This window comes from Panthera leo, chromosome D4, assembly GCF_018350215.1.
Source record: "Panthera leo isolate Ple1 chromosome D4, P.leo_Ple1_pat1.1, whole genome shotgun sequence".
NCBI lineage: Eukaryota > Metazoa > Chordata > Mammalia > Carnivora > Felidae > Panthera > Panthera leo.
In genome coordinates, this window is record NC_056691.1 from 64,572,163 (window position 1) to 64,599,744 (window position 27,582).

Below are 27,582 nucleotides of genomic sequence, written 5' to 3' on the forward strand. Positions count from 1 at the left end.
TAATCTACTTTAATTTTCCACATCACTTATTTCTTATTCCATCAAATCAATACTGTCATTTACTTATGTCGAGGCTTATTATAATTTAATGATGTCATATATTCTCTATCACGAACAGAAAAAATACAACTTAAAAGTATGAATGTCATTAAGGTTTTGTTTTTAATGTTTATTTTGAAATACCTATAGACAAGGAAGTTGCAAAAAGAATAGAGTTCTGTGAACCTTCACAGTGTTTGCCAATGGTGACATCTTAAATGACAGTAGTACAATATCAAAAGTATGAAACTAAAATTGATCAGTATTTTTAACTAGACTATAGACCTCATTTAGTTTTCACTCATTTTTGCATACATTCGTGTGTGTGTGTGTGTGTGCGCGCGCGTGGAGGGGTATAGTTGCATGCAATTTCATGCCATGCATCCATAGAATCAACATATAGAACTATTCCATCAACACAAAGGAACTTCCTAACGCTACTCCCCTATAGACTCACATCCCCATCCCATCCTCATTCTCTGGTACACATTAATCATTTACTTTTTCAACATTATACAATATTTAAGAGGCAGGTAAATGGAGAAAAATAAAAATCTATCTTACATTTCTGTATCACTTAAGTTTTTTCTTACCCATTTACAGACACATCACACAGTTACTTAAACAATGAGATAATACACACTCATTATTCTGCTTGATTTTTTTTTAACCAACAATATGTTTGGAAGATCTACTTATTTATATTTAATATTTTTATTTCTATTTTCTAGTTATATTGTGGCCTCTTTGTATTTCTTTTTAAAAAAATTTTTTTGACGTTTATTTATTTTTGAGACAGAGAGAGACAGAGCATGAACGGGGGAGGGTCACAGAGAGAGGGAGACACAGAATCTGAAACAGGCTCCAGGCTCTGAGCTGTCAGCACAGAGCCCGACGCGGGGCTCGAACCCACGGACTGTGAGATCATGACCTGAGCCGAAGTCGGACGTTTAACCGACCGAGCCACCCAGGCGCCCCGACCTCTTTGTATTTCTGAAATTTTTCATTAACTTCTAAATTTTATATGGTATACATAAGAAATGTGCACAGAGATAATCCAGAGCTCAGTCATCATACCAGTAGGCACTCAAAATCACAATGGCCATGCTACGTCTCCAAAGGGCCCTAAATCCTAGCTTGAAAAAATACAGTTTTGGGGCATCTGTATGGGTTAGTCAGTTAAGCACCTGACTTCGGCTCAGGTCATGAGCTCATTGTTCATGGGTTCAAGCCCCGCATCAGGCCCTGTGCTAACAGCTCAGAGCATGGAGCCTGCTTGGGAGTCTGTGTCTCCCTCTCTCTCTCTGTCCCTCCCCCACTCACACTCTGTCTCTGAAAAATAAGTACACATTAAAAAATGTATTTCCATTTTTTCTATTTTTGAATTTCTATAAATGGAATCATGCAGTATACATTCTTGCATTTTTTTATTAAAATGTCTCTTAAAAATCAATTACATTGTCATTGGTACCTGTAATCATTACATTGTTCTTACTCTACAGTATTCTATGTGTGAATATAACAATATGTATTCACCTATTACATCACTGATTGAATCTGAATGACTTAAATTTTTAATTATAAGATAAAGCTCCTATGAACATTTCTATTCTTTTCTCTGAGTACATATACACAGACTTTAATTGACTATGTAAGTAAGAATAAAATTATTCAGTCATAGGTTACAAATATGTTTAATTTTAACAGAAAGTGCTTTTATTTTCACTGATAGGAGTGAGGCTCAAATAAGACCAGCCTCTCCACAAATAACAACTAATTATGTATTAAAAACAACAACTAGGTGCCTGGGTGGCTCAGTAGGTTAAGCCTCTGACCCTTGATTTCGGTTCAGGTCATGATCTCACAGTTGGTGAGTCAGGACCTGCATCAGCAGGCTCTGAGCTGACGGTGCGAAGCCTGCTCAGGATTCTGTTTCCCTCTCTCTCTGTGTCCCTCTCCCACATGCTCTCCCTCTCTCTCAAAAAAAAAAATAAACTTTAAAAATACATACATAAAAACACCAATAACAGTACTATACATCCATGAAATGTCTAGTGAATAAAATCAAGAAATATTTTCTCAAAGGAAGAAATAGGCATTAAATGAGATTCACGCTTTTATGATTTCTAAAATGAGGGAAGACTTCAGTCAGCGTCACATATGGCCTTCAACAATTACATAGAAGTACACTGCATTGAGTTACTAGAAAGCCTAAGTTAGGGTAAGACCACAGCTAGAAAGTGAGGAGAAAAATACTGGGGAGGCAAAGTCAGAAAGAGTGAGCATCAAATTCTGCACATATGAAAATGTAAATTGGTAGAAAACTGTATGGAGGTACCCCCCCCCCAAAAAAAAAGAAAAGTATAAAATTCAGCTATTCCATTTATGGGTATTGATCCGAAGGAAACAAAAACACTAATTCAAAAAGATATCTGTACTTCCATGTTCACTGTGGCTTTATTTACAATAGCCAAGACATAGAAACCAACTATCCACTGACAGATAAATAAATAAAATGGGGTATAGATGTATATGTCTGTCTGTGTGTAATGGACAACCATAAAAAAAAAAAGGAAATACTGTCATTTGTGACAACATGGATTGTCGCGACCGGCGCGACAAACACCGAGGTCAGGGTCCTGAGGGTAGGGGAATGCAAGAAAAAAGAGAGAGAAGAAAGTTTGGAAACAGGAGGGTCCCCTGGGCTGATGGCCCGAGTGACGGTTTTATTGTTGCTGTACACAATCTTTTACAATATAAGACTCTTATGGATCAGGTCATTCTAAGAATAATCAGGTTTCACATAATCGCTGCCAACCAAAACATTTTGTTCTGTGTTTCTTGTGAATTTTCTAGACAGGTCACAACAAGACCTTGTTGATAAGATTGCTAGCAAAACACAATTCCCATGTTTGTTTCTATCTGACTCGGGGTAGAAAAAGGGAGGTAGCATTACTGCCAACACCTGCAGACCACAGGCTTCAGGAACTAACTTTCTCAGCCTTGACAAGGCTTTCGTATGACCTTGAGAGTGGGGGAATGGGAGGGGGAACCACCGGGTTGGCTAAGTCAACAGGGAACGTTGCTCGACCAGGTCTCAGCCTCGCACCGGGGCCCGGCCCCCCACAATGGATATAATGAATAGACCCTGAGGACATTAAGTGAAAGAAGTCATAGAAAGGCAAATACCATAAAATTTCACTTTTATGTGGAATCTAAAAACAAACAAACTCATAGATATAGAGAATCACCCCTGGTGATTGCCACAGGTGAGAGGTAGCAGATAGAGCGTCAAAATGGGTATAGGGCATCAAAAGGTACAAATTTCTAGTTATAAAATTAATAAGTCCTAGGGGACTTATAAGCATGGAGGCTACATATATACAGTATATACAGAATATGTATACATATATACATATGGAGCATGGGGACTATAGTTAATAATATTGTATTGTATACTTGAAAGTTGCTAACAGATCTTAAAAGTTCTCACAAGAAAAAAATTAACCATGGATGGTGGTAAATATTAACTAAACTTATTGTGGTGATCATTTCACAATATACACATATATTAAATCATTATATTGTATACCTGAAACTACCATAATGTCAATTATATCTCAATTTTTTTTAATTCAGCATATAATATCCTTAATTCTCTGGTTGATCACAGAACCATGCATGTCCAGAGTATACCCAAGCAGTCCATATAAGAACACAAAGAACTAAAAAAAAAATATTTCAGCTGTGACCTCCCACAAAAGAGATACAGTGTGGAGTTTAAAGCTCCCCAAGTTAATTTCATGCTAAAGCAAAAAGAAATCCACACTAACATGAAGAGTATAACAGAATTGGAAATCTCTACAAAATATAATTTACAATGTCCACGAAACAATCCAAAACCACTAGAACTCAAACAGGAAAGCAAAACATTACCAGAATACAAAGAAACAATAATTTTCATATTATTTGTTTCCGATACAAAGAAATATACTTTTCTATCTTGACTTTGTATACAGTGAACTTGTTATGTATTTAAATTTTTAATTAAATTTGTTAGCTAACATACAATGTAATACTAGTTTTAGGTGTACAATAGTGATTCAACACTTCCCTACAATACCTGGTACTCATCACAACAAGGGCACTCCTTAACCTATATCACTTATTTTACCCATCCAAACCCACCTCCCCCTCTGGTAACCATTAGTTTGTTCTCTATACTTCAGAGTATTTCTTGGCTTGCCTCCTCCTTTTTACTTCCCTTTGCTCATTTGCTTTGTTTCTTAAATTCTACATATGGGTGAAATCATATGGTATTTGCCTTTCTCTGACTTATTTCACTTAGCATTGTACTCTCCACCTCCATCCACGTTGTTGCAAATGGCAAGATTTCACTCTTTTTTTATGGAGTAATATTTTACTATGTATATATAATATATATACCACATTTTCTTCATCCATCCATCCATCCATCAATTATGGTCTGTTTCCATAATTTGGCTATTGTAAATAATGCTACTATACACATCAGGGTGCATATATCCCTTCAAATTAATACTTTTGTATTCTTTGGTTAAATACCTAGTAGTACAATTGCTGAATAGTAGGGTAGTTCTATTTTGAACTTTCTGAGAAACTTCCATACTGTTTTCCAGAGTGGCTGCACCAGTTTGCATTCCCACCAACAGGGTAAGAAGGTTCCCCTTTCTCCACATCCTTGCCAATACTTGTTGTTTCCTGTGTTGTTGATTTTAGCCATTCTGACAGGTATGAAACATAAAGGAAGTAACAGATAATGAACTTGTTATATTTAATTCAAAAAAATTCTGATTTGATGGGGCATCTGGGTGGCTCAGTCAGTTAAGCGTCTGACTTCAGCTCAGGTCATGATTCACTGTTTGTGATTTCAAGCCCTGCTTTGGGTTCTGTGCTGACGGCTCAGAGCCTGGAGTCTGCTTCGGATTCTGTTTCTCCCTCTCTTTCTCTTCCCCATCCCCACTAGCGCTGTCTCTCTCAAAAATAAATGAATATAAAACAAAATTTAATTCTGATTCACTAGATATTTTTGCATATACATAATAACCTATAAAAGACAGTTTTAAAACTTAACTTCCCATCCTTATACCTTACTTCCTTTTTTTATAATCCTACTGTCTAGAATGATCAGTATAATGTTGAACATGAGTCGTACTTCAGGCATAATTTTTGTTTTTCAGGTATTAATGGAAGAGTTTTAATAATTAATCATTAAGCATAATGTTTGTTCTAAGTTACTAGCAGATACTCCTTATCAAATTAAGTTAGGTACTTTATATTTCTAATTGGCTAGAATATGAAAATCAATGCGCTGTATTTTATCAAACCCTTTTTCTGACTCTAACAATATGGTCACATTTTTCTATTTTTTCTTAATGTGCTGAGATACAGCGTTACATATTCTATTGTTATAACAGATTTGCATTTCTGGAATGAAACCTTTAAGTTCATTATACGTATACACCACATTACATATATACACACACATATACGTGTGTATATAAATATATATACACACACACACATATATACACACATACATAAATTTTTGTTATATGATGTTATTGTTGACTGAATTTGATTTAGTAACATGTTTTGGATTTTTATACCTGCATTCATGAAGGAGATTTGCCTGCAAATTTCTTTTTTGTTGGCTTTTAGAGAATTACTTTGGGAATATTTCTTTTTTCTTTTTCTGTATCTGAAAGTCTTTTGTAGTATTTCTTCATATAATTTTAAATTATTTTATTACTAAAAGCATTTTGGCCTGGAGTTTTCTTTGCTTGGCTTTCTTTACATCAACTTTATTGATATATATTTTCCATATAATAAAATGAACCCATTTTGATTATGCATTTTGATGACTTTTTATAAATGTATATACCTATTTCACCACCACCTAAAATTAACAGAAAATACACATATCAGCCCAAAAATGTCCTTCCACATCCCTTTCCATATGATGAGCAAAAAAAGCCAGATGTAAAAGAATACATACTGTAAAAGCACTTTTATTGAAATTCCAGGGAAGTCAAATCATAATAAAGTATGAGAAAAGGCCAATCAATGGTTGCCTGGGTCAGACAAGAGAAACGGACTATCATATTTTAATGGTGATTTTTCCAATTAGAAAATATCAACTATGCACGGCTAAGAAAAAACACCAAATAAAATTTGATTACGTTTTCAATGAGTGACTTTCATGTTCATATTACCGACAAATACCTGGAGACAGCTAAGTAAGTGTATTAGCTACCTGAGTGTTCACCTGGCTCCAAGTAATGTGCTAGGCACTTTCATGTATAATGACTGTTAACTCTCAAAATGATTACACAAGATTGATGGTGTGGTTTACCATACCAATAATGCATTTAATGAATTTGAGGGGGTCTGTGAAATAACTAGAACTTAAATAAAAACTTTAAAAGTTAACATACAGTGTAATATTAGTTTCAGGTGTACAATATAGTGACTCAACACCTCAATACAACCAAAACACCTGGTGCTCACCCAACAAGTGCTCTCTTTAATCCCCATCACCTATTAATAGCCCAAGTGTCCTTCGACTAATGAATGGATTAAGAACATGTGGTATATATACACAGTGGAATATTACTCAGCCATGAAATAACTTTTTCAAATCACTCACCTAGTAATTGCAGGACAGTGAATTCAACTCAGGTCTGACATCTAAGTCCATACTATTGACTGTTATGACTTTTCAGGAATTTTTTTCTTAGATTATTTCTTTTACTTTCCATTTTTTGAGTAGTTGACCCACAATGTTATACTAGTTCAGGTAGGTGTACAGCATAGTGATTCAGCTTCTCTATATATTATGGTATGCTCACCGCAAGTGTAGTTACCATCTGTCCACCATACCATGCTATTACAGTATCACTGACTATCTTACCTATGCTGGCCTTTTATTCCTGTGACTTATTCATTCCATGACTGGAAGCCTAGATCTCCCACTCCCCTTCTCCCATTTTGCCCATCCCCTCACCCTCCCTCCCTCTGGCAAGCATCAGTTTTTGCTCTGTATTAATAGGTCTGATTCTGTTTTTTATTAATTTGTTTTTATAAGATTCCATATATGAGTGAAATTATATGCTATTTGTCTTTCTCAATATGCCTTTACATGTTTATATTAAAGTTATATACAAACAGAGATGAACCCTCAATAAGTTCTATCAGCATTCCTCCTTAGGTAGGATCCATTTGGTCTAGGAATATATTTTGATTACACTATTGCACAGAAATTCTAGAGTGAAAACATGAAAGTATGAACTAAATTATAATACTATAACAAGAGAAAAAGTGATGTGTGTGTGTGTGTGTGAGAGAGAGAGAGAGAGAGAGAGAGAGAGAGACAGACAGAATGAAAGGAGAGAAGAAAAGGAGGGAGAGAGGAAAGGAGGAAGCAAGAGAACACGAAATTACTCCATAAGTAAGTATTTGCAATCTTGGTAGGCAGAAGAGGAAGATGGCAAGAGGATAGTGTTTATTTCATTCTGAGCCATATCACAGAACTAGGAATCCAGATTTGGGCAGAGATCTGTGTGCTGGCAGGATGGCATTCGTAGCCAGACTAACAGATTCTGTCTTTGGTTCATACCTGTCTTCCTACAACAGGTACTGGTTAATAGCTGATTTCAGTAGCAAAGCCTCTACAGAAGGGAACTGTAGCTATTAGTAGAAAAACTGTTCTAACCTGACCCAGGCAAGTTGCTCAAAGCAGGCACCTGGGACTGAGGTCCCTGGCCATACTAATAACTCAAAGCATATGCCTGACTTAGCAACTGAATTCATTGGAATTTAATTACTCAATATGATTATACACTGACAGCAAACTCATTATTGGAGGGATTATTACACAAACACTTCCATGATTCATTTATTGGAAACTTGGGCATACTTCCCAAACTAGAATTGAATCCTCCACTTTTCACATCATTACCTTTTTAGTTGAATATGTTTAACTTTTTAAGGTGGTTATTTTGACTCATTTTTTAACATGATTAATCTATTAAAATTAATTCAGGAAATGAACTTTTATTCAGATAAAAAACAGCACTATGACGACAAAATAAAAGATAGTTCTGTCAATTTTTCTCTGACAATTTAGCTTATAGTCTCTTACTTACCTGCTCATAGTCCTTTATATGACCTAAAAAACAATAATTTGGCATAATAGATCAGCTGCTAAAATGTGAGTCATAAGGGTTTGCTATAAATATTTCAAGAGTGAATGCTGGTAATGGAAATGGACTCTGGTTTGCCTTTATTTATCTAATGTTTTAAATTCGAGGAGATGACACTTGACCTTATTTTTTAAAGAGGAGACTATCTTCAAGCAAACATCAATAAATACCTTATTCAAACAAAATTTCATTAAACTTTATGAATATGTCATACTATTTTATGTTTGCATGGGTATATGAAGAAAAATATTTTCTTTTACTAAAAAACTTATCTCCACATTATTCATTCCAAACAAATTCACAGAGCAAGTTTCAGATACTGTAGTTCATAAGTGCTGTTAAATAATACCAAAAAAAAGTTTATTTTTTACTGTTCCACATATTAAGGTCTGTTTTGCCTATTTCTATGGATTCAAGATGATATTTTTGGAGTTTAAAATTGTTGGGGTTGGAGCAGTACTGTACATTCAGGGATTATCAAATCTGTATCTTTCCTCTACTCTAGGTCATCATTTTTGAAGAAGAATCACTTCCTGGATAAGCCTGGATGGTGACTTCTGACCTAATAATAAAATACTAATTCATATTTCAAAGACACTGAAAGCCATTGTGATAAAGTAGTTCATGCCTCTCTGCATGCTTACTTTTTTATGAAAAGTCACAGGGTTTCTTATTTTCTAATTAAGATCTTAAAAAAAAAAAAAAACTAAAGCAACTACACAGTTGTAGAGGTGAAAGCTCGGTATGCTCTAGATTCATAGAGATCCTTCCGTGTTTATTTCAGAAACAGCTGCAAACTGTGAATGTTAGTCAAATAAATCCATGAAAATGGTTTGGGCTCTGAAATACATAAAAAGTACACTTTCTCAGAATTTCCCTTGCTTTCTCCACTACCGCTTCTAATTCTGATAGTGATGGAACATTAGAAATAAAATATATCTCACACCTAAAATGTGAAATATAAAATACAATTACAAGATCTATATGAGATATACTACAGAGAGACCTCAATCTATAAGATGAGCTATATAAAAGTATACACACACTGGTGGCAAGGCAACGTAGCCTAAGAGAGGGAAGACAGGTGGGGCAGACACTAATTGAAGATAGATTTCACAAAATGACAAAAAAAAATATGAAGCCATAAATTACAAAATTCTATGAACCCCATGGAAAGGGAGAAATCCACCTTTCAGTTCATAAAATTAAAACTGATGACAAGTAAAAGATTATCTTTAAAATAATAAAAATAAAAAGACACATTTATAAAGACACATATTAGATCAGTGGTTGCCTAAGGCAGGAGGAGGTACAGTGTGGGGGGATAAGGAGCAACTGTTAGTGAGTACATGAATTTCCTTCCCAGGGGACAAAAATGCTCCAAAACTAAGTTGTAGTAATAGTCACACAACCCTATGAACATACTAAAAACACCGTATTATACACTTTCAAATGTTGAACTGTATGGTATGTGAACTGTATCACAATAAGGCTGTTAAAAATAATCTGTAACAGACTTCCAGCTGTGAAATGAACAGGTCATGGGGATACCGTGTGCAGCATGGTGACTATAGTCAATGGTATTGTGTGCATATTTGAAGGTTACTAGGAGTAGATCTTGAAGGTTCTCATCACACACACACACAAAAATGTTTTATAACATTTTATGGTGCCAGGCAGTGTCTAGACTTACTGTGGTGATCATTTCACAGTGTATATAAATGTTGAATCACTGTACACCTGAAACTAACATATATCAATTATGCCTAAATAAAAATAGCATACTAGTGTATGTAAAAAAAATAAATATTACTCAAAAACTTAGTAGCTTAAGAGAAAAAAATAGTCTGTAACAGAAATAGCAACTTAATTCACAAAAACTACGTATATTGTTCTTGTAAACACATTAATAAACACACACACTTAATTGTTTTTTAATGCTTAAAGTTGTTAAAAACGGACACAAATATCAAAAACATTTGCCAGATTCACAACACAAATATATTTACAAGCATTTCCATTTAACATATTACTGTCATCTTTAAAACCTCCATATTGCCTATCAGTGTGTACATATCCTAAAGGTGATTTGCTGAAAAACAGAAGAGGTGGAACTACAGTGGTAACAGCATCCAACATCACTACAATGACACCTGTCTTTGATATTAAAGCAAAGAGTGAAGACAACTCGTGAAGCAATGGGAGACACACATAGTCCTATAACAACAATGAAGTAAGAATGGATAGAATATTAAAATAGATAAGGTAAGGAGATAAATAAAAACTGGACAGAGAAAGAAAAATGTCAGCTTCCATTGGAATGGCACTGATATGTCACTATGTGGTGCTGTGTCAAGGATAGGTCAAACACTTCCAACACCTACATTAAGGCTCTGCTAAGCAAGTTGAAATGTGAAACTAGAAGGTCCTTTGAGCACTGTGAGGATGTTTATGGCGCATTAGCCCCACATCGTTTAGCACAGGTGTTCCAGTAATTGTGGAATACTGGGAAAATACACAGTGCTCCATTTATCTTCATCATATCCCAAGGTGATATACTAGTAGCAATTTAGCACCTGCTAGAGCAATTTGGCATCTGTGGTATTTACCAAAGTGTTTGGTCTTAAAGGTTGGAAGTGTTATTTTATACTTCCATACATGCTAGGGAATTATCAAGCATTTGCCACTACCAAATGCACTGTAAAACCCCCTCAGTGAAAGCTGTGAAAGCAAACTAAATAAAGCTTAGTAAATAAAAGTATCATAACTGTGGAAGATTGGATTTTTTACACCTCTTCTTCCCATCAAATTGAGTCTTTTCTCTGACCACCACCAAGAATAATCATTATAACACTTGCTTAACAATATAACTTAAATATTATAAACAATTTGGAATGTAATTGCTTCAATATTTTCTGCAATGCCCTGTTTTAGCTCTGTTACCCCTGCAAGGAATTAGGTATGTTAAGATAAATAGTACTTGCTCCTCTATGTTTCAAAATGATCTTGAAATATGAGGAAATGAGTAATTTACTAAGAAAAGATAACCAAATATTTCTCATCTGAAAAAAATAAGATATAAACAGATTAAATTCCTTTTTATCCTAAAATCCTGGCTAATACGGGGCTCTATCATTGATGATATCCATTAAGTAATCATAAGTTGAAGTTTCCACATTTTTTCATAAAATGTTTAAAACAAGATGCCATAATAATATTTGGCTTAGAGTTACTTGTGTTCAAAATACCTTCTCTGACTACAAGTAGGCTGATATAAGTAAAGGAAATAAGGAAAAATAAAATTATTCAGAAGGAAGAACTAGAGAAATATAAAACACTAGCAAATACTTTAAAGACAAAGATAAAATTATAAATCAGGCATATTTCAGATTCAGCAGTTCCTTTTAAAAAAGATTATAATAATGTATCTTTATACTTTCCTCCACCTTAGCACAATATTTTATAGCAGTAATCATATGCCAAATCCACAATATAGCTGGCTATTACCCTTTCCCTATAAGATTGAAATAAACTATCAAGGTATGAGGCCCTCTAGATTGTAGTCAAAATTATAATACAACTGCTATTTAACAAACATTTGTAAAGTAAAGAATGTTTTTTATAATTTATATGGATGTTGAATGTATAACAGGTACATTTGTTTTTGTTCAGATGAAAATGAAGCTACTCAAATTATTAAAATATAGCAAATGTATTAGGTAAATATTAATAAAAATTCTTAAACCGAATACATCAACTTATCTTGATTAGAATCAATCAAATATAGAAAATGAAGAAAAAATTGGATGAAGGAAATTTAACAATGTAACCAAAGAATCAATCATATATTCATCTCTCTATACAAACTATTTATATCCTCCTATACTAGAAAGTAAGCAGTCTTTATCAAGCCTATGGAAAATATATAGAAAGTATTCAAAGCAGATATAAGGAAAATATAAACACATTTTAAAAGGATATACATTCTGCAGGCTTTCACTTTTGAGTGCCCCCCCTCTCTGTAAAGAAAGCTTTGATACTATTATTTCGAATCTTATACTCTAATATTTTGCCTCTTGGTCAAAAAAAATAAAAAATAAAAGGATACATATTCAGGGAACATTCTTTGCTTATAATTTTGTTCCTATATAACTCTTCAATCAAAAAAGGAAACAAAAGTTAAACACCACAAACTACTAAAAGAAAACATAACAAAATCTGGGAGAGCAAGTAAAAGCTAGACTTAGAGGAAAATGTATAGCCATAACACTTTTATTATTAAAAAGTATATACCAAAAATATACTGAACAAGGATCATACCTGTTTTAAGGATAATTTTTAAGTGATCTAATAAATACTCCCAGTATCTTTAAGCTTTATAAATGTTTAGCAAAGAGTATTTAAAAGGAAATCAAGGGACATCCATAGAAAATAAAAAAAATGTACTACAGAAAATTGACAGAAGTAATCAAGCACAAAAGGAAGTGATAAAGAGGGATGATGCAGAATAAAAAGAGGTCATTTTTAAAAAGATAAGTTACTTCTAAATATAGGTGTTTTTATTAAGAGTTATAAAAATTCTCAGCAATCTAGAAATAGAAGCATGATATGCTGGAGCTAGCCAAAGGAAACTTAAATTTTCAAAAATTGTGTGTTTTAATTAATATCATATTGATAATTTAAGTGGCTACAGTGAGAGTTTTTATACCATGAAAACTGGCTAATGTGACCAACCAGGCCTCCACTTTAACCCCAGAAAACTGGTTGTCAAACATTTACCAGCTTATCACTCAGTAAAAGGAAACTCACTCAACCTGGTAAAAGGCAACTATGAAAATTCTGCAGCCATAATCATAAGAAATTATAGAGGAATGGTTTTTCAATGTTAGTGATAAAGAAAATATTTAAGAGTTTGATATTAGTGTAAATATATATTTATAGATCAATGAAACCAAATAATTGCTTCAGAATAGATTTTTTTGGTGTTTTTGACAAAACACTAAGTTAATCCAATAGAAAAACATAGTCTCTCAGCAAATGCATAGAAATGAATGGATGCCTCCATTTTTAAAAAAAATCAAAGTTAATGTTTATCTCACTCCAAAAACAAATTACCTTGAAATGAAACATATATGAAATTTAAAACAATTAAAAATTGTCTAACATGACAGTCAGATGGTTCATGGTATCTTTTTTCCAGAGGTGGGGGGGGGGGGATTTTTTTTTTTTTTTTAACATACACCATAATAATAGTTTCAGGTGTACAATTCAATGATTCAACATTTTCATGTAACACTTGGGGCCCATCACAACAACTGCACTCTCTAATTCCCATCATCTATTCAACAGCCCAACTGATGAATGGATCAAGTATGTATGTATGTACATACATGGGATGGAAGAAGTTTTTTACTACAAAGGGGCATGAGGGAATTATTTTGAACTGATGACAATTTTTACAACTTGAATAGTGAGTTGGTTACATGAGTGTTAAAACTGTCAATACTCATCAGAGTGTACCCTTAAAATGGATGTATTTTATTCTATGTAATTTAAACTTTAATGAAGTTGATTTTCACAATTATCAGGGAGGACCTTTTCTTCTGGCTATCATTAACTATGGCAGACTAACATTCCCACTAAATAACTAGAAAAGTCAGACACACAAAAGTTGTATCTTGTGATTCCATTCTTGTGAAACTCTAGCCAAAGACAAATCTGCAATGGTAGATCAGTAGTTGCTTGAGGCCAAGTATGTTGATGAAGAAACTGTCTTGGAAGGAACTCACGCAAAAAGATAAACATGTCTTGGGGCACCTGGGTGGCTCAGTCGGTTGAGCGTCCGACTTTGGCTCAGGTCATGATCTCACAGTCTGTGAGTTCAAGCCCCACGTCGGGCTCTGTGCTGACAGTTCAGAGCCTGGAGCTTGCTTCAGATTCTGTGTCTCCCTCTCTCTCTGCCCCTTCCCTGCTCATGCTCTGTCTCTGCCTCAAAAATAAATAAAAACTTTAAAAAATTAATAAAAAATACAAAAATAAAAAAGATAAACATGCCTCAACAAAGTATGAAATGCCAGTGTATTTTCTACCTTCAGTACAAATATGTTAGGGACCAACATCCAAAAAATAACTAGGAAGTCCTCATATGTTTGGAAAACTCAAAAATTATCCTATCCTAAGTAACCTACAGGCTGACAAAACATAGGATTTTAGGAAAATATTTTAAATAAAAATATGGCATACTCAGACTATTAATACAGCTTAAAAAAAACCCAAAACTTCTATGTTTTGTCTTTATCAGGTCTTTGATTAAAGTTCAAAGTTCTCAGTGTTATAGGAATTAACTTTTGCTAACAACTATGTAACTCTACATATTTGCCTTTGGAAACTCTTATTGTCACTTTGGTTAAATAAGTTTTAAGTTTTGTAATGATCTGTAATCCTATTTAGGCATGTGCCTTACAACTTTCTGAGGCTTTTTAAACAAACTTCCCAGGATTTAAATTGTAAATAAGTTTGGGATGCCTCGGTGGCTCAGTTGGTTAAGCATCCAAGTCTTAGTATCAGTTCAGGTCATGATCTCACAGTTCATGTAATCAAGCTCTATGTTGGGCTCTGTGCTAACAGCATGGAACCTGCTGGGGATTCTCCCTCTCCCTCTCTCTCAGCCCCTCCTGCACTTGAAAGCACTCTGTCTCTCAAATTAAGCAATAAAAAAAAAGAAACTTACATTGTAAATAAACTCTTTTTGACCAAAAGAAAAAGAGACAGAGAAAAGAAAATGTGTATTAGAAAAATAAAGGAAAGATACAACAAAATAAATTAGAAGGTATGAAATATAAAAGAAGCTGCATAAAAGAAAAAACACAAAAGTTCAATATGGTCAAAAGCTAATTCTTTAAAAATTCAAATAAAACAAATAAATCTCTAGCAAGACTGACAGAAAAACAAGGAAAAAGACCAAAAATTAAAAAAACAAGTAGATGTAATGAAATGTAGGGCATCAATTCATATTCTGCAAATATTAAAATGTTTCTGGAGTACATTGTAAACAACTGTATGCTAATAAATTCAAAATATGCATTAAATACATAAATTTCTAGGGAAAATATTAAAAGAAACTGAAGAGTAGTTAGAGTGCCTGAAAACACCTATAACAATAAAGTTTAATTGTTGAACAAAAGCTTTCATAAACAAAATTCTGAATTCAGAGGACTTTGCTGCTAAGTTCTACCAAAAAATTCTAAATTTGAACAAAATATGCCAGAGAATTAGTTTAAGCCTTGATATGAAATCAGTAAGGGCAGTACAAGGAAAATCCTAAGGCAAATAACCTTAAATACAGTTGTAAAAATAAAAACTAAAATATTATCACACAAAGTCTAAACTATATTTTAAAAAGCTAATCCTGTGTAAGCTTGGTTTATAACAAGAACATAGATTTTTTAACCTTAGAAAACCAATCAATGCAAGCCACTATATTAGCTTCATAAAGTAAAAATTATACATGAAAATTTTCAGAAAATCTGAATATATAAAATAGCAGTTTCGGTGATATAACGTTCATTTACAACTTAAAACCTTAGTAAGCTAGGAATTAATATTGTAAACACAATTTTTCATTGCTTTTTTTTCACTTGCTATTTTTTAACTTTGACTAATGTATGAACATTAAAGTTTTGTACAAACACATGGTATTATATTTGAAAAGAATAGATAGATAAGCTTGCTTTCATTTGGTATTTATTTCTAACAATGTTTATTTTGAAAATTTTAAGGAAAAGTTTGAAGGATGTTACAGTAAATTAAGTTATATTCACTGCACTTCACTACAATGCTGTAAACATAAAATTTTTAATGATGACATCAACAGACACTTTACACTTTTACCCTAAAAGTATCCTCCTGGTAATATTGCAAGTTGTACCAAAAGAACTTATGCTATTTGAATTCACATACGGTAACAAATGAAACCGTTGATATTTCTCCCTGAATTAGGTTGCTATCATCTGTTATTTTATCATTACTTTATAAGGTTTATTTCATTTCATAGCTTTGATGTTCCCTGAACACTATTTCTAATGAATTATGGATGGGGAAAATACTTTCAACGTATTTTTAGCATAAATTATTCTGCTTCTTGTGAGCAATCTCCAGTAATTCTGCACCAAAGAATTCATAATAAGCATGGAATCAAACTGCTTCCATGCAAAACATCCCACATTTGGTGTGTTATTTCTTTGGAGATGCATGTTGAATGTAACTGTCCATAAGATATGCAATTTGATTATAGATTTCACTGTGAGAAAGAAAAAAAAACTGAACCTTTGAGTAACAAGGTACAATACATTTACAAAAGATTGTTTAGGAATAAAACATTCTTGAGGGAGACCGGGTTGCAACTTTTAAAAACCTACCACCTCATGTTTTTCCACTATCATATGGAAGATATGTGGAAGATATCCTAAGTGTCTGTTTTTTTTTTTTTTTTTTTGGTTTGGTTTTTTTTAAGTTTATTGTGAGAGTGTGTGCAAGCAGGAAAGGGGCAGAGTTAGAGGGAGAAAGAGAATCCCAAGCAGGCTCCACACTGTCAGCACAGAGCCTGAGGCAGGGCTTGATCTGAGATCATGACCTGAGTGCTTAACTGACTGAGCCACACAGATGCCTCAGAACAGTAACATTTTTAAAACTAACTTTTGGAATGTGTTTTCCTTCACTGAATAATAGCATGACAATGCAGGAAATTAATACAGTCTATTCTCCATCATCAAGGGCATTTAGAAAAGAAAAACCAGTAGGCAGAAATGAAATGAACATATAGCGAAAGTTCTCATTTTTCCCAGGTCAAATTCCTGTTCTAAATACTAAAACCAACTCTGCTGACCCCTAGTACACTGTTTCTCTGTTTACTATAAACTCTGCCTGTCCATTATCATGGTACAAAGTAACAAAGCTTCAAGTTATTCTATTTGTTCATGTTTCTCTTAAAGTGTGTGTATGTGTTGCCATCTCTCTTTTGAATTTCAAATCAGTAACTCCATATGTCTACTGGGACAGCTCGGTCTCCACATAAACAATCTCAAAACACACATAATAAAATACTTTTGGGCCACGGGGCACCTTGGTGGCTCAGTCAGTTAAGCATCCAACTCTAGATTCCGGCTCAGGTCATGATCTCACAGTTGTGAAATCGAGCCACCCATGGGGCTCCATGCTGGGTGTGGAGCCTGCTTAAGATTCTCTCTCCCCCTCTCCATCCACTCCTTCCTCTCACGTGCTCTCTCTCAAAACAAAAACAAAAACAAAAACAAAAAAAAGCTTTTTGGGCCACTACTATCTCCCAATCTATCTCCTTTTCTGATCCCTTTGTGGGTTGGTTAGAAACCACTCGATAAAAACTCATAAATACAGTAAGCAATTGTTTAAAATATGGCCACATTCCTTCTTCTTACCCTTTAATTCCAACAATTGACAAATTCTTGTTGAGTTTACCACCCAAGATCCTCTTACATCTTCCTTTATTTTCCATCCATACCACTATGTTTCTAAATAAGATTTTCATTCCCTTCCTCAGTTCATTACATCCTACAATATACTCCTCATATTACTGACAGGGTAACTTTAAAAAAATGCAAATATGACTATGTTATTCCTTCTTCTTACACCCTTATCTCTGCATCACCTACGTTACAAACTAGGCCTTTTCTACTTATATATCTGCTGTTATAGATAACTGGATACCTTGAAAAAAAATCTCTGAAAACATGAAATAATATTTTATAAAACCACTTTTATAAAACTATCATAGAACTACCAAGATAGTAAGGGATATCTTCAGAGATCAAAATTAAATACAAAGACACATATTTGTATAGGTATATAGAGTACAAAGGTGAAGCTGCCTAATTGAAATGTACAAATCCTTATTGATCTAATTCTTCATTTATTTTGTCTATAGAATGAACAATAAGCAAAACCTTTTAAATGACCATGAAACTAATTTCAATTTGAAAATTCCCCTTTTTTTAAATGAAAATTTTTAAATACAGTTCACTTTCTTTAGTAATGCTGTGGCACAAAATATCTCATGCTAAAAGTATAAAAATACAGAAGACAGATAAAAAAATTATATCCAAGCATACTGTTGTACAATTTTTTTTTTAAAAAAGACTACCAAAGTAGCTAAGAGATTATTTAAAACAAGCCAAAATTAAATTCAAACTGACTTCTTAAAACAGAATTCAGACAATAACTACAATAAAAATCCAAAAAAAAAACAAAAAGCAATTAATATCTTCAAAGCTTGGGAGACAATAAACATCTAAAAATAAATATGATAAAAGAGAGAATTTAACACTGAAAGAACCTGACTAAAGATATGTTGTCTACTGATTCATGTCAAACCACCACAACTTAGGTGTTTAAAAAATGACATCTATTATCTCATGGTACAGCAGTTCAGATATATAGGCAGGCTTGACTGGGTTCTCTGCCCAGGTTCTCATTAGGCTGAAATCAAGGTCTCAAGACCGTATCAAAAAAACCACTTTAATGCTCATTCCTATTGTTCACAGCTTTCTGCTGGTCAGACTACTCTCAGCCTCTAGGTCTTTGCTCTGTGGCCTCCTCAAGCTCAAAGCCACCAATGGAGAACCTCCCTCACATCAAATCCATCTCCCATTTTGAATTTGAGTTCCCCTTGGCAACCAGTTGAAGAAATCTCTGGTTTTAAGGGACTTTAGTGATTATGTTAGGCATACCTAGACCACAGTGAATTAGAGACTCAATACATATTGTTTTAATAGAAGATAAAATCACCACAGCCATTATATTTATGGTAGTGATAAAAAATTAAAGTTTAGAAAAATAAATTAATTTGGTCAAGGTCACAAAGGTAGTTAGTACATGATGGCTATTTAAACCTAGTTAACTCCTCAACCTGGCAATTTTCCCAGGGCCACACCACTTTGCCCACTTTCAATCTACGTGTTTAATGCTACTTGTCAGGAGTTTACCCAGGGGTGCCTGGGTGTCTCAGTGAAGCATCCAGCTTTGGTTCGTCTCATGATCTTGCGAGATCATCTGAGTTTGAGCTCTGCGTCAGGCTTTGCACTGTCGGTACAGAGCCTGCTTGGGATTCTCTCTGTCCCTCCCCAAGTTGTGTGCACACTCTCCCCCTTAAAAATAAATAAATAAACTTAAAAAAAAAGATTCTACCTAAACTACTCTGTAATATTGCTACTCAGCATCAATTTTGTGTGGCCAAGTGACAGACAGGGCCCTTGACTAACTGCTATCCCTTCTCACAATCATATGCCTTAAATAACTATCCAAAGAGTTATAAATAAATATGTGATTGATATGAATCCCTCAATTATCTTTGTGACTAACGGTCTCCCCCACTTCCCAGGACCTTCCCCTTGGGTGCCCTTCTGGAGTTTACTGAAGTCCTGCTCTTCGGTTACACTGACCAATCTGTCCTTAGCCTGGAAACCCCAAAGCACTCTACCCATGGAACCTAATAACATCTCAGGTCCTGCCACATTCTCTACCTGATTCTGCCTTGACCTCCTCACATGGCCCCTCCAAGCATGCTGTGTGTACCTCCTCCAGGGCCTGTGAGTAATAAAACTCTTACTTCAATTCTCTGGTGCTCTTTTGTTGAAAACTTAGCTAACCAACCAACACCCTGGGTACCACATAACAAATGTTAATTTAACAGTCACAACACTACAATAGCTGCATTTTTACTCTGTACTTAAAAATATTTTCCCAACATAGTATGTTCCTACCCTGCCCCCAAAATGTTGTGGTTTTCCTATCGTTGTCAGTTTCAAGATTTGCTGAACACTTCATTGGAGAGTTTATGCTTCTCAAACACATGGGACAATGCCAAACCAAGAAACGGTCTCAAAACAAGTTTATAATGATACATTTTGATCAAAAAAGAACAGCCATCTGAGAATTTTCACAACATTCTGGAAGCACAGGTGTAGCCTTTCTTCAGGTTTATTTACAAAAACTATGTAGCTTCATAAAAATCCATATTCAGATGCAAAACAACTTGCCTGCACAGCTGCCTCAAACTCCAAGTGGGCTAATCAGCTAAGGATTGTGTAAGGGCCTCTCAGGAGTACTTACTGTTTTTTAGGTATAGGAACTTTTCAAAATGTAGAAACAGTGTGACATTCCGAGTTGCCTTAAGACAATTATATTCAGCTAACTGAACTAGAATGTTGCTTTTCTCTAACTCCACAGATAGAAGGCTTGTGCCAAGAATGAATAAGGAAAAATAGCTCCACTATTGCTGGATACTGATTGCTGAACATTTTTAAGGATGTAAACAATGCTATTTTTAATAATCTTGGAACAGAAGTCTTATACCTGTATAAGTTATGCTTTATACTTTTCCAAAGATCTTCTCAAAACATTAAAACATAATTGTTCTGAATTCTTCTTTTGACCCTAAAACATTGTGATTTTTTATTTTATTCATGCATTTATTGAAAAATCATTGAGCAACGATTATAAGATATATTATAATGGATAATGGAAAAACAGTCTTTACAATCAAATAGTTTAAGATTTTGGTAATGGGAAATTCCATATTCTCAGTTACTGTAGAGTAGCAAGTTTGAATACTGCTTAGAAATTTTTATTATATTCAATTTAAATTAATATATAATGACTTCTCTTTGGTTTTCATATTCAACTCACAGTTCCTTCTTTATATTTTGGAATCCATATTCACTTCTGGACAGACTCTCTATTCTAAATGCTCTTCATATAGAATTTACATTATTTCAAGAGCCTCCTTGATGTCTTTCTCCCATTGATTTTCCCCTACAATTCTATTCTATAAAGTTCCACCTAGAAACTGTTATCATACTATTTAATTGTTGTGATTCTCTACCATATACAAATTAAATTCATGTGTTGTTATACCATCACATATTTAACAAACTGTTATCAAGCATCTACAATATGGAAAGAATAATCCTATGTGATACAGTCCCAGAGATGAATAAGATATTCAAGGATGTCTCTCTGTAGCTAACCCATAATATACCACATGATAGCCTTGATAAATAAGTTGGCATAATTTGCAAATATGTGAAAATATATTTTCTCTTTAAAACTTAAAATATGTCCAAAAGACTCGTGTAGAGCAACCAAAGAGAATTATGATCTAATCCATGTCTGGATGTGATCAATTACTCCTTCTATTGTGTAATAATGTCAAAAATGTTGTTACATTGCATTTACTAAATATATACAATGAAGTTCCAAAGCACAGGTTTTAAATAATTATTTATTTAGTTATTGAGAGACAGAGACAGAGAGAGCCTGAGTAGGGGAGAGGAACAGAGAGAGAGGGAGAGATAGAATCTCAAGTAGGGTCCCCACTCAGCATTCAGTCTGATGCAGGTCTCATCCCACAACCCTGGGAGCATGACCTAAGCTGAAATCAAGAGCCAGATGCTCAACTAACAGAGCCACCCAGGCTCCCTTCAGGCAATACTTCTGCCCAGAAAGAGCTTCATTTAAAAAATAAAATTATGATTCATGATACATTTTTCCTACCGTTGAAATAAAAATCCTGTCAACAAGAATAACTTGTCAAACACGAAAAATTTTAAGGTAGAGAATTATTATATATTGGTAACAACTTAGATATTATCCTATAGAATGAGGAATTTAAAGAGGATCAAAACATACAACTCCACAGTCATAATAACTTACAACAATGTATCATTACTTCATTTGTTGAAGAAAGGGAAAATTGGAAATTTCCATCAAGTTAGAAAAATAATATTAATTTAATAAACACCAGGATAAATACTAATAGATGTCCGTACATAGTCACATACTCCAGTTTTACATTAGTTCAAAGCCATTTTGCTGGTTTGGTCAAGAGTAGAAAAGTAACTGAGTTACTCTAATGTCGATGGTATGTAAAGACTGAAGAACTTGACTGAACGGTAATTTTAAGGTTCCAGTGGAGATATTGAGCATGAGATCTAAAGAGGAATGGAAGTAGAGGCCTGTAGTATTAGAATGAATTCTCAAAAGTTAAATATAATCTTTTTGGAGAGGAGTTAAAATGGCAGAGGAATTGGGGGACTCTAAGCTAGCCTCATCCTTCAAACACAGCTAGATAAATATCAAATTATTCTGAGCACCAAAGAAATCGATCTGAGGACTGAGAGAGCAGAACTGCACAACTAGACGTAGAAAAGTGGCCAAATCATGGAATGTAGGAGTTCCAGAGAGTTGATTTGGGGGAGAAAAGAATTGTGGGTGCTGTGAAGGGGAGGAAGCCTTGATCACAGAAAGAGGATCTAGAGAGAAAGTGGGAAAAACTAAAAGGACATGGAGGGGATTGTGCAAGAAAAACACTTCCCCAAAACTACTGACTGGGAAAAAGAGTCTGACCACAAGTTATTATAAGCAGCAGACTGCAAAGTTGGAAGTTTTAAAAGTCGGCACCATTACTAGAGTTGTGTCTGGCCAGGTGGGATGCTCCTGTGGGGAAGGAGAGTGGAGACACAGGAGCAGGCAGTGTGGTCTGAGGATCTCCTGGGTCTCATAGGGAGAAACAGTTACCCTGCTTGGAGTGCATTTGGAGTAGCAGCAGCACAGCCTCTCCCGGGGGTGGGGCAAAGAACCAGCAGCACCAATGTGCTGCCTTGTCCCCTAATATAGAAACAAAGACACAGTCTGCGGACAGCAAACCTTGGTGCTCGCTTTGTGCTGAACGTTACCATCAACTCCAAACTGCTGCGCAGTTGTCCAACTGCTTTTCTGGGACAAAAAGGAAAACGGCAAAATCATGGTAAGACCGTCCCCCAGAGGATCAGTGCAGGTCCATGTCACGCAAGTCCCTAAAATTTGGAGTTTAGTATTTTCATACCCAGCCACATGTCTGAGATAAAACATAGAGGAGTACTGGGCTGCCCAGCAGGCAGACAACTTGGACAGGATGAAGGCAAGGATCTGGCAGAAGCTGAGGACACAAAAAAGGTGATTGTTCGTTCTTCTGTTAGGGCTTTTTGAAGAGTGGTAGGGGCAAACTCCCTATTTTGAGGACAAGAGAGCAGGCCAACTCCATTCACTCCCCCACCCTCCCAACCCCAAAACTACTGACTGACTTTAGGAAGCAAAACAGCACCCTGAAGCTGCTTAAACCGAGTCCCACCCCCCTGCGCCCTGAAGGTGCCATCTCCGCCAGGGCAAATCCACCCAAGAATCAAAATGTTAGGCCCCACCCTTATTAGAACAGCACAAACCCCTCAAATGCATCATATTATATTGCTACAAAGCCTCAGCACTAGGAGAAATAGGATCTCACTTTTTTTTTTAATCTCTTAATTATAGTCATTATTCTCAAGAGCAGGAATACAACATACTAACAATCATGCACACACAAATAAAAGCAATGACGCTGACAAAACAATAATACATAGAAATTCACTCCATATGAAAAACAAGAAGTCACAGCCAGGGATTTAATTAAAATAGATACTTGTAAGATGTCTAAAACAAGAATTTAAAACAATAACTAAGGAGACAACTGGGCTTGATAAAAGCATAGAAGACACTTAATCCCTTACTACAAAGATAAAAGAACTAAAAAGTAGTCAGGCCAAAAAAATCCTATAACTGAGATGGAAAACTGAATTGATGCAATGCTAATGAGGATGTCTAAAGGAGAGGAATGAATTATGTGATACAGAAGATAAATTTATGGAAAATAATGGAACTGAAAACAAGAGGAAAAGAAAGGTATTGCATAATAAATGTAGACTTATAATAACATTTGTTTCATAGGAAAAGAGAAAGAAAAAGCAGCAGGTTTGTTTGAACAAATTATGGGTAAAAACATCCCTAATCTAGGGATAGAAACAGATAATCAAGGGGCGCCTGGGTGGCTCGTCGGTTAAGCGTCCGACTTCAGCTCAGGTCATGATCTCACAGTCTGTGAGTTTGAGCCCCGCGTCAGGCTCTGTACTGACAGCTCAGAGCCTGGAGCCTGTTTCAGATTCTGTGTCTCCCTCTCTCTGCGCTCCTCCCCTGTTCATGCTCTGTCTCTCTCTGTCTCAAAAATAAATAAATGTTAAAAAAAAATTAAAAAAAAAAAAGAAACAGATAATCAAAATTCAGGAGGCACGGAGAACATCCACAAAATTCAACAAAAGCCAGCTATCACCAAGACATATCAGAGTCAAATTCACATAATACATAGACAAAGAAAGAATCCTGTAATCATCAAGGGGATAAATGGCCTTAACCAACAAGAGAAGACAGATCAGGTTTGCAGCAGATTGGTCCACAGAACCTTAGCAGGCCAGAAGGGGAGTAGCACGATATATTCAATATGATGAACAGGAAAGACATGCAATCAAGAATAATTTATCCAGAAAGGCTGTCATTTAGAATAGATGGAGAGATAAAGGGTTTCCCAAACAATACAAACTAAAGGAGTTTGTGACCACTAAACCAACCCTGCAAGAAATATTAGAAGGGATTCTTTAGGTGGGAATAAAAAAGACCAAAAGCAACAAAGACTAAAAAGTAACAGAGAACATCACCAGAAACACCAACTTTACAGGTAACACAATAGCACTAAATTCATATCTTTTGAAATCACTCTTTATTTAAATGTACTAAATGTTCCAATCAAAAGACACAGGGTATCAGAATGGATTAAAAAACAAGACCCACCTATATGCTGCCTACAAAAGACTCATTTTAGACCTAAAGGACATCTGCAGATTGAAAGTGAAAGGATGCAGAAGTATCTTATCATGACAATGGACTTCAAAAGAAAGCTTGGGAAGCCATACATATATCAGACAAACTAGATTTTAAACCAAAGACCTATAACAAGAGATGAAGAAGGGCATTATATATAATTAAGTGGTCTATCCATCAAGAAGATCTAACAATTGTAGATATTTATGCTCTCAACTTGAGAGCATCTATCTATCTATCTATCTATATATATATAGATAGATAGATATATATACACACACACACACACACACACACACACAACAATAGGAAACATAAGGAGACTCATTGATAATAATGCAGTAATAGTAAGGGACTTTAGCACCCCATTTATGGCAACTGGCAGAAAATCAACAAGAAAACAATGGTTTTGAATGACACACTGGACCAGATTCACTTAACGGATATATTCAGAACATTTCATCCTAAAGCAGTAGAATATACATTCTTTTTGAGTACACATGGAATATTCTCCAGAATAGATCACATACTGGGTCACAAATCAGCTCTCAACAAGTACAAAAAGACTGAGATCAAACCGTGCATATTTTCCAACCTCAATGGAATGAAACTTTAAGTCAACTAAAAGAAAAAAAATTGGAAAGACCACAAATACATGGAGATTAAAGAACATCCTACTAAAGAATGAATGGGTTAGGGCATCTCAGTGAGTTGAGTGCCCAGCTCTTGATTTTGGCTCAGGTCATGATCTCATGGTTTTTAATATTTAGCCCCACATTGTGGTCTGAACTGACAGCATGAAGCCTGCTGGGAATTTTCTCTCTCCCTCTCTCTTGGCCCCTTCCACACTTGTAATCTCTCCCCCATTTATCAAAATAAATAAGTAAACTTTAAAAAGAATGAATGGGTTAACCAGGAAATTAAAGAAGATATTTACAAACTACATAAAATCAAATTGAAATGAAAACACGACAGTCCACAACCTTTGGGATGCAGCAAAGGTGGTCCTAAGAGTCTTTGAGGGACCTAAGAGGGCAATGCAGGCCTACCTAAAGAAACAGGAAAAGTCTCAAATATACAACCTAACCTTACACCTTAAGGAGCTAGAAAAGGAACAGAAAATAAACCTAAAGCCAGCAGAAGCAAGCAAATAAAAATATTAGAGAAGTAATCAATTATATAGAAACAACAACAAGAAACCAGAAGAACAAATCAATGAAACTAAGAGCTAATTCTTTGAAAGAATCAAATTGATAAACCCCTAGGCTAGACTAATCAAAAACAAAAGAGAAAAGGACCCAAATAAAATCACAAATGAAAGAGGAGAGATCACAACCAACACTGCAAAAACACAAACAATAATAAGAGAATATTATAAACTATATGCCAACAAACTAGGCAATCTAGAAGAAATGGACAAATTCCCAGAAACATACAATCAACTCTGTGACAGGAAGAAATAGAAAATTTGAACAGACCCATAACCAGCATAGAAATTGAATCAATAATCAAAATTCTTCCAACAATCAAAAGTCCAGTTTGACTTCCCAGTAGAATTAAACAAGATATTTAAGGAAGAGTTATTATCTATTTTTCTCAAACTATTCCAAAAAAATAGAAATCGAAGAAAAACTTCCAAACTCATTCTACGAGGACAGCATTACCCTGATTCCAAAACCAAACAAAGACCCCACTAAAAAGGAGAAATACAGACCAATATCCCTGATGAGCATGGATACAAAACTTTTCAATAAGATACTAGCAAATTAAATATAATAATACATTAAAAAATTATTCACCATGATCAAGTGGGATTTATTCTTGGGATGCAGGGCTGGTTAATATTCACAGATTGATCAATGTGATATGCCACATTAATAAAGGAAAAGAACCATATGATCCTCTCAATAGATGCAGAAAAAGCATTTGATAAAACACAGACAAAATTTTAGCAATAAACTAGTCTTAGCCCTCAGTCAATTCATGAAGCAATATTACTCAATACTGCTCCATCCCACAAACTCTACCTGATTAATAACTCAGAAATTCATCAAACCAAGTCTCTAAGAAGTATCTGAGCAGAAACCCCTCTTGCCTCAAGTCAGTATTTGCCATATTTGGAAAGTTCTACTATTAGGACATATTAATTATATTGAAATGAAACTCGAATGGCATAATTTTTATCAGTTTCTACTGCCCTTCTACACAAAATCTATTTGAAGCACAGAATGAAATATGCATATGCAGTATAAAATTAAGAACATATAGCTGTCAGTAAAAAAAAAAATGATGATACTTTTCAGTGTGTCAACCTATGCTCTGAGCAGAATTTAACTCTATATATGTGTTCTGCTGTCATATACACTAATCATAAAAATGCTCTTTGAAATAAAAAAAAAAGGTTATCAAAAGAGATATACAGCAGCTTGTGTTACTGAATCAAGCAGTGATAGAAACTGTAATGCAATAATCAAGGGCCACAAGGTCAAAATTTAATGAAATTTAAGAACTTCTAATAAGAAACAGAATAATACTGTTAGATCTA